The following is a 9669-nucleotide window of genomic DNA, read 5'->3' on the forward strand; positions in this document are numbered from 1 at the left end:
TAGATTTGTGATCTTCTAATCTTACTTTAATGTTAGGTTAGATTTATACAGTGGTAGATTTATTTTAGAGAAGATGAGTTAAGATATGCATCCTTGGTAAATGGGAGAAAAAAGGGACCTCTATATTATATTTTTAAGAATTTTAATAGGAAATCATTTAGCATTTTAAACTCAGTGATAACAACGTCAAATTTTTACTCGATATTCTGCAAAAGGAAAGAAAAAAAGATTTTCAAAAATAAGTATGTTTGTCTGCTATAAGGTAGATAAGCAGAAGATTAAGTATTATATGTTAGATAACCTTCCAGATTCATTAACATATAATGCTTAAAGCTCATAAAATTTGATGAAATTTTGTCAAGTCTCATTCAGAAATGAACGTCCTCCTATGTCATGAAATGCTTTTTATGATTACTTTTTTATTTTACTTTAATCTGCAACTCATGGTAAAGTAGTAGTTTCCCAAGGGTGTCTGGGTACAAAGGAAAATGGAGTCACATAAATGGAAAAATGTAGCTTCAAATATGCTTAATATTGCTGGCCTACATATTTCAGAAACATCGGGGCATTTCCACTTGATTCAGGGGTCTTTGGAGAGAATGAAATAGCATAGTGTAGTAGAGGAAAGAACACAGGCTTTGGAAATCTTGACAAAAATAGATTAAAATTGTGTAACCTTGGACAAAATAACCTTATTGAGCCCAAGCTTCCCCATGAGAAGAAAGAAGATAGCAACATTAGCTTCATAGTGTTTTTGTGGTGATTAAGGATAATATTTATAGGGTGACACTCGTTTTTTGGCATGTAGAAGGTGATCAATGTATGATAACTATTCTTATTATAAATTATCATTTCCAGTTATTAATAACAAAATTATCAATGAGATTCTATTTCAGAAGTGGGAAATATAAATCTATCAAAATAAAAATAAAAGAGCGGATATTTGCTGGAAATCCTAAGGCAGAAATAATGAATAAATAAAACTATAGAGACAAATGTTAAGTAGCAACTTCCAAGATTTTGGTAGATGTTGATTGAGTCTTAGCTGGTATCATAGCTGATGAATAGCCAAGTTCAGCACTGTAGTTTAACTTCATTGCTCCAGCCTACTCCAAAGATAAAATGGATGGAGGTGTTCTAGACAGAGATTATGATGATGAAACAGCTGTTCTCCACTTTCTCTTCTTCTCAGGTTGTATGCCTTTATCATTTAGCCTATAAAATAAGTGTAATTCTAGTTTTTATCAGGAACCAGAGTTCCTGTCTTAGCATTTTCTATCCAACTTTCCTGTCCTTGTCCTTACAGTTTTTTCTGGACTCCTCTCCTGACCTTCCACTCTGTCCAGCTTCCCTTTCTTGTTTGCTTAATGAAAAGTCCACTTATCTTCTCCAAATTAGGTTCCTCAGGGCATTCTCAATCTACTTCACACTGTGGAAGGACACAGTCCTCCTTAAGAGTTATAAAATACACACTGGGATGTTAAAAGCAGTCACTTTCTGGCCCTAAGGACTCTTCATTGTGTTAGATTTAAACTGATCAAATCCCCAGATTTACATTTTAATATATATAGCTTTATCCACTGGCCTGGGGTTATCTTTGAAAAGTCATAATTTCTTCTTCTTCTTCTTCTTCTTTTTTTTTTTTTGTGGTACGCGGTCTTCTCGCTGTTGTGGCCTCTCGCGTTGCGGAGCACAGACTCCGGACGCGCAGGCTCAGCGGCCATGGCTCAGGGGTGCAGCCGCTCCGCGGCATGTGGGATCTTCCTGGACCGGGGCACAAGCCCGTGTTCCCTGCATCGGCAGGCGGACTCTCAACCACTGCGCCACCAGGGAAGCCCAATTTCTTCTTTTGTTTTTAATGGAACACTTTATGATTTTATATGTCATCCTTGTGTAAGGACCATGCTAATCTTCTCTGTATCATTGCAATTTTAGCATGTGTGTTGCTGAAGCATGCACTTTCCTCCCTCTTTCCTTCCTTCCCTCCCTCCTTCCTTCCCTCCTTCCTTCCTTCCCTCCCCTCCTTCCTTCCTTCCTTCCTTCCTTCCTTCCCTCCCTCCCTCCCTCCCTCCTTCCCTCCCTCCTTCCTCTCTCTCTCTCTCTCTCTTTCTCTTTCTGAGAAGGTGATCTCTTGTTTTATATATACATACACATGGTCTATTTGAAACAGTTTAAAACTTATTTTTACTTTTGGCAAGTAGACAATTTTTCCTCTGTTTTATTCTTTTTTCCCTAGAGAAAAACTTGCAATGCAGTCCAACATTTTTTTTTTTTTTTGCGGTACGCAGGCCTCTCACTGTTGTGGCCTCTCCCGTTGTGGAGCACAGGCTCCGGACGCGCAGGCTCAGCGGCCATGGCTCACGGGCCCAGCCGCTCCGCGGCATGTGGGATTTTCCTGGACTGGGGCACAAACCCGCATCCCCTGCATGTGGGATTTTCCTGGACTGGGGCACAAACCCGCATCCCCTGCATCAGCAGGTGGACTCTCAACCACTGCGCCACCAGGGAGGCCTTCAGTCCAACATTTAAAACAGAGAAATTAAAGCTTTTCTTGTTAGGGGGTAATTGAGATAAGACCTCTGCTCTTTCAACTCTGTTGTTTCCATTGCCCCTGAAGTATCTCCGAGGAACCCTAGGCCCAGAGAAACGCAAATGAAAACCCTTGAGTTAGTGAAAAGAGTTATTAACTGGAATTTTGAAAACTTGAGTTTTAGCATTAGTTCTAACATCAAATTTATATGCGTCACTGATAGGGTTAATTGTTTCATCTGTAAAACGGGTTTAGCACAGTGGTTCTCAATTTTGGCTGTGTATCAGAATCACCTGGGGAGCTTTTAAAAATACTGATGCTTAGGCCTCAGCTATACCAATTAAATTAGAATCTCTAGGGCGTGACCCAGGCAGCAGCATTTTTTAGAGCTCCCCAGGTGATTCCAATGTGCAACCGAGTTTCAAAACTGCCGAAGAATTTTTGAGCAATTATGTTCCACAAATCCATGGTTCTGTGCAGCTTGTTTTGGCAGATGTAGTTAAAATGTGCAGAGTATATTCATTTATAGACAGTATTCAGTGAGGAGCGGGGATGAAGTTAAGTTATAAAGATTGGAATGTAGGAAAAAAAGTTTTTTGATTATCTTAATAGCTCAGTGTGCTGGGCAAAACACTTAACTTTGTTATATCCCTGATGGGAGTGATTTTAACTTCCTGCAAAATGAGGCTCTCAACAGAGAAATCATATTTAAATGCAGTGTTATTTTTATACCCATAATGACACCATTTGTTAATATGACCACCAAGAATTATACCTAGCTGTTTCATTCACAAAATAAATAGAATAGGCAGATTGACTACTGACATGTAAAATATGGTTAATATTCCTCAGCTGGTGGTATAGATTGAAGACAGATTGAATCAACATGTTAACAGTGGCAATCTCTGCTACTGAGATGCTGCATTAAAAGTACCTCCATAGGGCTTCCCTGGTGGCGCAGTGGTTGAGAGTCCGCCTGCCGGTGCAGGGGACACGGGTTCGTGCCCCGGTCTGGGAAGATCCCACATGCCGCGGAGCGGCTGGGCCCGTGAGCCATGGCCGCTGAGCCTGCGCGTCCGCAGCCTGTGCTCCGCAACGGGAGAGGCCACAACAGTGAGAGGCCCGCGTACCGCAAAAAAAAAAAAAAAAAAAAAAAAAGTACCTCCATCAAAAATGCAAAGGGAGGGAAAAAACCAGGATTACTGCTATGTGCTTCTTGTCAATTATGAAAAACTATTGTTTCAGCTGAGTTTTCAAAGTAGGAAAAAAATTCATAGTATTGGTGAGCAGTTGACCCTGAAAAATATACAAATTGTATGACAATTTTCAGTTTACGATCTCCATATGTCAAATGAATTTATTATGATTGGATAAATTACAATGAATACCAAATAGTTTAAAAATGATAGCAGAATTAGAGCAAAAATGATTGATATTAGGTATGTTAGATGTATCACTAAACAGAAATGCCTTTTCATTTTCTTATTACCAAGGCCATTTACACATATTCTCTCATATTTGGGTAGCTAATAGGTATTCAAGATTCATGTGCTTTAATCTCCCCTTTTAGCAAGGTAGTTCTTTTCTGGAAGTTGGTAACAATTAAATAAAAGAAAAAGTGCAGTTATCACTTGTGGCAGGACAATGTATTGATAATTTTATTACCTTGTTCTTAGGCTTTTTGCTGGAGTAGATTTACCAACAACAGAATAAAAAAAAAATTATACACTTTCTGGACAGAAAGGTCAGCTTTGTGTTTTCACATGTTCTAGATCTCCTTACCCCAGAGGAAAGTTTATACTAGCTTTCTTTGTGAAAGTGCCCAGGAAGTTGGGCAGTAAGCCCAACTTTGACTTGACAGACTAGTAGAAAGTCCATAGAGACAGTTTTGACAACATGGAATTGAGCCCATAGCAGCATTGTCCACCTCTGAGTGAACTATGTTAACAAGGACAGTGAGTGCTGTAAAATGGCCAAGAGTAACCACTGGTTAAGAACTTCCTCTATTTTTCTTGGCCTTTGTAAGATCTGATATCTTGGTACAATAAATGAGTGAGAAGAATGGAGGGTGTGGGGGGGAGAGAGAGAGAGAGAGAGAAGTGTGCAGGGGAGTGAAATATAGTAGTAAAACACAAAAAATTATTGATGTTGTTCTTTACACCAAACTTGGCCAAGGGACACTGGGAGCTAAATATAGCTTGACTTGGATAAACTTAAAGGCATAGAACATTTCCTATACTTTATTTGTTATGTGGAAATTCTTAATTTTTACATACCTTTGAAAATATATAATTGGTACAAATAAATCTCAGTATCTGGTCCTTAGTTATCTCTTTTTAGAGGACAAGTCTCTAGAACACCTCCATGAAGTCTTCTTAGTTTGCCTAGTTCCACAGTGATCCTTTGTAGTCTGAAATTAAATTATTTACTATGCATACCATTTATTTCATGACTCATTTATACACTGCTTAGTGACTTTTAGTTCTTTGGATGTCTGTTATTTCACTCACATTTTATTAACACATGTAGATTTTAAGCTTCTGTGACAGGATTGCTTAAAAAAGGAAGCTGAACAAGTATGAAAATTGCTGTAGACTGAGTTGTCTAAGAGTAGGAACTAACCATAGCATCTATCAATGTGTTCTCAGCAAACAGGACAGTACAAGAACATAGGAAGTACTCATTACTTGCTTGTTGAAGGACTGTATGAGTAGATGGATAGACTAACACTGAATGAGGGCACAAATGCATATATCCACTTGGTGAGTTGATTCATTGGTATCTTATGAAGGATTAGTCTGTTACCCCAGATATGAATTTCTAATTCAGGGCAATGTGTGCTCTTTACTAATACATTGTGGTAACCATTCTGATTAATGCCAGTAATACAGGAAACTTCGATTGGATCTTACATATTATAAGGTCTCTTCTTCGCTTTTCAATCAAGCCTCATAGTTTGTATTTGTTTATTTTTCTCTTTTCTGCAAAAATGAAGAGAGCAACCCCCTCACTAATACTCAATTTTCTCTCACGCTTCAACTCTCGAGCTCTGTTGTTTTTCTCTGAGAGTTTATATTCCAAGTTGCCCCAAATCATCCTATCATACCACTTCACTTTATCTCAGGTGGTTCCAAGAGAGGAAATCTAGAAGTTCTTTTGCTGGAGAAAATGTTAGAAGCTTTTTGTAAAGTATTTCTGTGGCAGCTTAAATTAGTTCTTTAACAGTTATTTCATTGAGATACGGGATCTATGTCCGCTCCCCTTGTATCTGGGTGAGATCGTGACTGCTGAAACCAAGAATATATGGCTGAAGTGACACTTTGAGACTTCTGAGACCAGATCATAAAAGGCTTTGTGTGTTCTGACTTCTTTTTTGATACAGTGGGCTGCAATGTGAGAAGTCTGACTATGCTGTTGCCCCCAGGCTAGAAAGCCCATGTGTAGATGTGCTCAGCTAATCATCTCACCTGACCCCAGCTTTCCAGCCATCCTTTCCAAGGTGCCACACATGTATGTAAAGAAACCATCTTGGAAGTGGGTCCCCAGCCTTAGCTGTCCTAGTTCCAGTTATTTGAGTCTCTCCCAGCTGAGGCCCAAAATATCAAAGAGCAGCAACAAACTGTACTCAACATGAATTCATGACCCACAGTTTCTGTGGTCATTCTAAAAATGCTCGTTTTACGCCACTAAGTTTTGCAGTGATTTTAATGCAATAATAGTGACTAGAACAATTTCACGATCAGGTTTTGTATACTTAAGGATATATTTTATTTCAAAAATTATAATCAAATGATTTTTGTAAATAATGTAGGTCTGTTATTATTAACTGGCATCCTGTTCCCCACCTCCATGCCTCCTACTTTGTTCCAGGGTTTTTTCCAGAATGTCCAGCAGAAGCACAAAAAATATTGTTTGAAATAGGTGTGTTTAACATTATGATTATTTAAAGTTGCTTTTAATTGTATCATTTAACTCTCTTGATATTTCAAATAATAATAGAGGAGGTTGTAAGCATAGGGGTGCTACAGGTCTGGGTAGAGCAGTAAAGTGACAACTTTGGACAGTGAAGTAACACCTTGGTATCTCAGGCTAGTTGGGGAATGGTATATTCTGGTCAACCAAGTCTCCAATTGACAGAGAAACTTCATTTTGACAGAGAAACTGATATTAGAGAATAGGTGAGAGGGTTGAAATGTAGAACTCTCTGGACTGATTTTTCAAGTCATGTATGCATTTTTAGAAAAGAAGCACTTTAACAACTACAAATCTTTAATAGAGTTGCTAGACCATCAACTGACATGTCAACACACCTTGAAAGACTCTTCATAAAATGCAAAGGTATGTTCTGTCAGACGTGGTTAGAAAAGCAAAATAAATGTATAGGAAGAAGGAAATATTTCTTCTCAATACCCTAGTATTATAAAATATAATTCTTCAAAAGTACTTGAGAGTCTGGATGAAATGTAAGACATTGAAAAAGCAATTCAGTAAATGAAAGGACTTCTCTCAAGATTTAAATAGGAAGTGATAAAAATGTCAAAGTGAAGCTTCATTTGATAATGGGGAAAAAACCCTCAAAAACTCTAGAGTTACTTTAAGCTGAATCAACTGTGGATTCTATAGGGCGAAAGCGAAAAGAAAGAAAATACTTCACAGGCTTGGGGACATAAAAGATACATTGTTAATACTAACTTAAATTAGCCCAGAACTGCTTTATTTAGATAATTTCTGACACAAAGGGTTCTATGGAAGTTTAGGAAAGTTGTGTCAAAAAAAGTTAGAGATCTTTTTACTTCATGATTTCTGGGGCTTTAATATACTAATGTGTATTGTGAATCATTCTGATGTGCATCGGTTATACACTTGACTGTAGAATTTTTTTTGAGATAACCTCTTTGGGGACTTGGTTTCCAAGGGGGTGAACTTTGGAAAACAGTGATTTAGTCCTTCTGTTCGACAAAGATCTTATTAACCTTATTATGAAAATAGAAGATGTGGTCTGTGGGTTTCTCATGGTTCCCACTCTCTGTACTTATAGCTGTAATTATCACATGTAGTTTAGGTAGAGTTTGTGCCTTTCCCTGGCTTCCTTTGTACTTCCCTTCCTTCCTTCTTCCATGAAGAAGCAGTTCTGTACTTGTTGGAGCGCTGGCAATGCCCTATTCTTGACCTGTGTGATGAATACATGAGTTTTTAATTTTACTAGCAATTATAAACTGTAATAACTATGTGTTCTATGTATTGTTCTGCATATATATTTCATTAAAAGTAAAATATTAAAAGCAAAGTCATATATTTTATATGCTTTTAGTCGACAGTGGCTTTCAATTTGTTATTGGGAACATTTGTATACATTTTTTATTTCCAATTCTTAGAAATCTGTCAAAGTTTCAGGATGTGGAATTTTCTATTTCTGTTCCTCTTTATTTATGAATGGGCCTCTAATAGACAGTGCTCATTAAGTGATTTATGCTACTTAAAATATATTGTGATGTATTGAATTATAAAAAGAACATAAAGAGTAAAACCTGCTTTTTTATTTTATTTTTTATTTTTTATTTTTCTGGCATAAGTAACCAAGTAAGTTTTTGTAAAATTTCTGAAGCGCAAGGCAACTTAAAGGTTTTCAAGTGCTTTGCTTCCAATGTCTGTAGTTTATACATAGAAACATACAATTAAGAACTTCATATAGTTCTTGATGGATGAAACACATCTTTGATAAACTCTTGTTCCTTTACTCCTTTGAATAAATATATTTATTACATATATATCAACAGACTGTAATTTTGTTTAGGTCCTTTTGTCAACAGAAGAGAAAAAGCATGGATTTTTTTGGTCCACAAATTTAATTGCAGAATTATTGCTTTCTATGTATTCATGGGTTCCAAATCCAAACATGAAGAGTTTATCTTCTCCAGAAAAAACTAATAGTTTAAATGAAGAAATTAAAAAAAAAACTTAATATGATATTATTATATCATATATCATTGATAATATCCAATGCTAAGACGATATGCCATATTCACTTATATAATTTTATTTCCTATACGAAAGGATATTTTGCACAAATATAACCCTACAGACAAATAAAATATTGAGTTCTGATCATTGTAACTTGAGATTATAGAAAGATTTCCCCAAGATTTAAAAAAAATAATTTTCCTTGGGAAAAAGAAAGTGAATATTATGAAAAAGTTAAAAAATATTTGGTGCAGAATGTAATCTTTTGATCATATATACAATAGTAGATGTTGCTTCTTTGTTGGGAAATAATTAAACTTTGGCTTGAAACAAACAAACAAAACAAACAAACAAACCCAAAAGGCAGGATACAGTGTCTGATGAGATAATCCTGGGAGTAAGTCAGCCAGTTGGGAACAAACTCCCGCTTTTGAAAATGCAAACTGGAGGAACATACTCATTCTGATTCTTGATGACAGAAGCAAGAGGATAAAACTTACGTAAAGAATGAAGTCTGATTGTATTGTTGGAACTGCATTTGTGCATGTTGCTTTGACACTCACAGCAACTCTTTGTCTTTCTCTTTTATAAGTAAGTATTGAAATCGGGAGCTGCTAACAGTGCTGCAAGTGTTCCTTCCACTCCACCAAATTTTCTTTCATTGTTCTATTACTTGGGCTCTGCATATGGATTGGCACAGATATTTAACTTTAGAAAAAAGACAAGGAGGGCATTTTAATTAACAACTGCTGATAAATTTATTCTTTAAATTGCCTGATATTTAATTGGCTTCCTAAAATCTGCAAAGCTACCTACCAGGAGGTTAGAGATACAAACAAATGTAAAGATCACATGTCCTGAGGATAGTACGTAGCACATTTTTAATTTTTTTTTTCTGTATGTGGGCCCCTCACTGCTGTGGCCCCTGCCGCTGCGGAGCACAGGCTCCGGACGCGCAGGCCCAGCGGTCATGGCTCACGGGCCCAGCCGCTCCGCGGTATGCGGAATCCTCCCGTACCGGGGCACGAACCCGTGTCCCCTGCCTCGGCAGGGGGACTCTCAACCACTGCGCCACCAGGGAAGCCCCCGTAGTACATTCTTAATTGTTGATGGCATAAATGTTGAGTAAAAAGAAAGGAAGGAAGGAAGGACAAAGAATTTTTAAAAATCTAGAAACG

At 37.3% G+C, this 9669-nt stretch overlaps 1 non-coding gene across 1 annotated transcript; it reads right to left on the reverse strand.

The window, feature by feature from the left end:
* Positions 1-1852: 1852 nt before the first annotated feature.
* On the reverse strand, positions 1853-1959 carry LOC116756239. The gene has a single exon (XR_004350604.1). It is a non-coding gene; the product is annotated as a U6 spliceosomal RNA (small nuclear RNA).
* Between the last annotated feature and the right edge of the window lie 7710 nt (positions 1960-9669).

This window comes from Phocoena sinus, chromosome 6, assembly GCF_008692025.1.
Source record: "Phocoena sinus isolate mPhoSin1 chromosome 6, mPhoSin1.pri, whole genome shotgun sequence".
In the NCBI taxonomy this organism is placed as follows: domain Eukaryota; kingdom Metazoa; phylum Chordata; class Mammalia; order Artiodactyla; family Phocoenidae; genus Phocoena; species Phocoena sinus.